This window comes from Cynara cardunculus (assembly GCF_001531365.2).
Source record: "Cynara cardunculus var. scolymus isolate 2C chromosome LG 8, CcrdV1, whole genome shotgun sequence".
NCBI lineage: Eukaryota > Viridiplantae > Streptophyta > Magnoliopsida > Asterales > Asteraceae > Cynara > Cynara cardunculus.
Window position 1 is genome coordinate 22,728,456 of NC_037535.1, and position 4,313 is coordinate 22,732,768.

The 4,313-nt window shown below is 40.0% G+C and overlaps 1 pseudogene; it reads right to left on the reverse strand.

Annotated features, from left to right (window-relative positions):
* Window positions 1-1,540: 1,540 nt before the first annotated feature.
* LOC112516781 lies at window positions 1,541-2,845 on the reverse strand (annotated as a pseudogene).
* Between the last annotated feature and the right edge of the window lie 1,468 nt (window positions 2,846-4,313).

Here is a 4,313-nt window from a genome sequence, read left to right on the forward strand (position 1 = left end):
CACATGGCTGTCGTCTTTGATGGGTACATAGAAACCACAGGAGTATGGTAATGTTCTTGATGCTATCTTATATGTCATCACTCCAGACTAATGGACCACTCTAAAAACTTTAACTAGTACACATGTTTTAAATTTCAAAAGAAAACAGTAAGGTAGTTACATTAATTTAAGAGAATAGACTACATCGACTAATTTGAAGATATCGAATTCGTGTTCATTCTCTTATTCATCATCGGTTTCTGTCAAAAGTTACACTAAAATGGAACAAAGAAGATGAATAAAATGAAAAAGACGAAGCTTTTGATTCTCTACAAATGAAGGGAAGTATCAACATCAGGTTTATCAGGAGTATGTGATGGCCCAACTGTTGCTGAATCCATGGACCAGAAGTCTCTGAAAGGTGGAGTTTTTGATGGTTGGTGTTCTGCTTTCTTTCCATATAAATCAAGTCCAAGAGAAAGAGAATCTTGAAGAGATGATCTTGTCGTAGTTGGTTGGTGGAAGATCATTTCATGGTGCACCAACGAGTTTCCTGATCGCTCGTAATACTTGGTTTGGCTCATTGTTTCAGACTCGGATAACATTTTTAACAGCTCCATTTCTTCTCTCCTCTCCCTCAATTTCTCCAACTGCCTGAATCTTTCTTGCAGGAGAGCAATGGATGAAGAAGCAGCAGCACCAGCACCATCACCAGGACCACCGCCTACCGCCATTAGATCTCCACGTTGCTGTCGTCCCATGGAACGAAGGGCCATCATCAATCTTTAATGGGTATGATCAGATTTTTGTTTTAACTCTGAGAATTAGATTGGTTTTGTGAGTTTTTATATATAGCATAGGTTTGTTTGGTACTGAAATTTTGGACAGTCAGCCACCCTTTGTTGATTCTGGGTGGTCCGGGATCGGCAATGGTAGCACAAGATCCAAGGAGAAAAGGTTAGAAAGATAATGTAAGTTAGAGTCAGTTGGTGTATGTGAAGGCAAAAGGACTTTTGAATGTGCAAAAAGTTAAGGGAGTATGTCCAAATGGAAGAGGTTTTAGCATTTGGAAGGATGTTTGTAGAAAGAATACAAGGTTAGGTTTAATGTTATGGTCAATCTTTTGACCTTTTGAAGTCCTTCAAGATTTTTAGAAGATGGTAAAACATCACCATCTCTGATCTCCCCCAAACCATGTATTATACATAGGTTAGATAATGATCTAGAGGTCTTTAAATTCAATCAAAAACTCCATTCATTCATCTATTCACATGTGAATGTAGTTTTCTAGGATCTGGACAAGTGATGTCGTATTCCATAGGGTTGAAGATGAGCACAATGGGTAAGGTGACAAAAATTTTAGGTGAATCCTATGCAGAAAGATGAATCCCAAAAGGAAAGGTAAACAAAACGCTTACTTTCTATAGTGTTCTCCAAAGTTCATTTGTCCTTATTCACTTGTGCATGTACCAGTATTCAGGATCCTCTTTCTGTGTGTTGAATTTGATCTTACACAAAACAAACCCTTAAACTTATTACATCGTATTTACAGGGGCGTGACTCATTTTCCGGGTACAAAGTTTGTAGCGTAAGCCCAGGCATTGTTAGCCAGCAGGTCGCTAACATGGTCAAACAAGTTCTCGATGGGTTCATTTTTCGGTTACTACCGCTTGTACAAAGAATCCAAATATCAGTCATTGCCAATCGTCCATTCTTGATTTCTTTAACCTTCAACTCTGCAAACGCTTCCGGGTCATCCACCAGTCCAAGTGGGTCAAATGCCCCTCCAGCGTAAATCTTGTCGAGTCCTTCACCAAGTGGGCCCCCTCCGACACGGTACCCTTTGATGAATCCCATCGGAACAACCTGACATGCCCAAATGCCCAAATTGCTAGGATGCTTTGGGCATGGACCAGGTTGGGTTTCCAAGGTAATCAAGGCCACCTGAGAAAATCTGGGCTCCTGCCTTGAACCAAACGGCTTCACCGAATTTGACACCGTTCTTTGCAAGGAGCTCAGGAAATGCGCACCTGAGTGCACCAAGCATGGCCCACCGACTGTGGATCACCTCAAGTTCACGGTTCTTGGCAAATATCTCGGGATCGGCAGAAAATCCAGCAGTGTCCCAACCATAGTCACCAGGGAATTCACCTATGATGGCGTTTGCTCGGAGAATGGACCCAAGTACTTTCGGCGATCTGGTCCATACCTGTTAAACCAGTTACAAGTAAACAAACCAACCCAACCTAACCCAACCCAATATGTCTCACTCAAAGTAGGGTTTACGAGGGGAAGGATATACACAGACCTTACCGAAACTGCTAGGATCGAGAGATTGTTTCCGTGAAAACCCCTAGTTTGTACACAGTGCAAGGTGTGTGCAAGCAGACAATAAGATAGGTAATATTTGGGCAAAAGTTGATTACTGCCGACTTCAACCGGCTCTACAAGGAACCCGTCTCTAAGGATACCAATACAAGGGGTATTTTTTGGATGACTCAACACCTGAGGTTAGCAGGGGAGTCCTGGGTTCTGGGATAGAACCCAGGACCTGTCTTGATCTTGCAGTTGGGCAAAGTCAACCCCTGCCAACTGAATGCACGCCAAAGGCAATAAGATAGGTAAGATAATAGACAATCAGTCAAAAAGTTATTATTTGAATCTCATTTGCTATAGAATATAGATTAGAGAAATCGAAACATTCATAATTGAAGTTTACCAAATGCTTTGTGGTGCACTTTTTGACTGTATGACGCATGGTGAAGCGGCTGCCACTGAAGGTGCCAAATTTCCTGGCGAGCTCGTTTTGTGACTTGACCGCCGACTGACCAGAAAATGATGATTGTTGGATTGTGAAGGTTGCCATTGTTCTTTATGGTTTTCTTTTCTTTTGTATAGAGAGGTTTAAACCATAAGAGTTACAAAGGTCAAAATGTCTCGAGGTCTCAGGTTCTCGTAAGCATGAAGTTTAAATGCAGTACTCCAGGCTACCCACAAAACAAGTGGTCGACTTAAGATTAGTCGAGTCGCATAGTAAATTGGATATCTAGGTTAATAAAAAAAATTATACATGGAATTTAACAAGGTTGATGAATAGGAAGTGTACACGTCAGCACCATCTGATTGGGTTGTTAAATGGGATTCATAACCGCTAGATATGGAGGTTCTTATTCCACGTGGCTCTTAACTAGAAGTCCACAACATATCGTGTATTTTTTTTAATGCTTTGATGTATGTCTTATGTATGCACACACTCATATACTATTTTACTATGGGTTGGATTTACGTAAAACCAGCTTGTTTTCGTGAGATCTATAAGACTATTTTTTTACATTTGAAACTTCAAAGCAAAACGTTGTGAAGGTAAAAAAAACCAAACTTTCACAATAAAACTTTGTGAATGTTACATTCACAACGTTTTACTGTGAAGTTTCAAGTGTAAGAAAGTGGTCTCATAGGTCTCACGAAAACATGCCGGTCTCCAGGGGCGGATCTAGCCCTTAAGAACCGGGGGGAAAGTCCCCCAGTCAAAGACCAAAAACGTTTGTTGACTAGCTTAAATTTTCTATTTTTACTCTCGTCTTACATGGTTTCCCCCAGTCCCATATGGCCATATGTTTGCCTCCCCCAAGTCTCATCCAACGTGCCCCCATCCCATTAATTTCCTAGATCCACCACTGCTGGTCTCACGTGATTGCAAGTAATCTTACTATACCACTTACCACTCGGCACTTTATTTTTACTCTTGTTTACAAAGTTGGGAAGCTTTTTTTTATATATAAAAGACTTCTTTACTTTTATGTTTTATCGTTTCTAAACCTTACATTCATGTGAGATATATTGGGTTTATTCTGATTTACTAACAACTTAACACACAATTAATATGAATGAAATCTACGACAAGACTTTGAATGTAACAGTACTATCATTCATTTTGTGTCCGAGTATTTTAAGATATTGCAAATCTTCCATATACTTTGAGCAAAAGCAACAATGGCCTGATAGAATTGATCAAAGGTATATTTTGGGGTTTTTTTTTTTTTTTTTTCCGATTAACCTGGATATCCAACCCGTTATACAAGCCGACTAATCCCAGGACGACCACCTGCTTTGCAGATAACCCAGAGTCACCGCATTTGAATCTCCGTGATCATAAGGGGATCTTTATTCCTTCTTGGATTTGAACATAGGACCTCCTGGTACTTTTGACTTTTGGAGCCAAGTTCAAACCAATCAGACAACACCCTTGTGGTTTATTTTTTCAAGCAAGAACCACCGGCAATAGAAAAAGAAGAAAGTAATTCAAAGAAAAAACAAAAAAGATAAATATATAT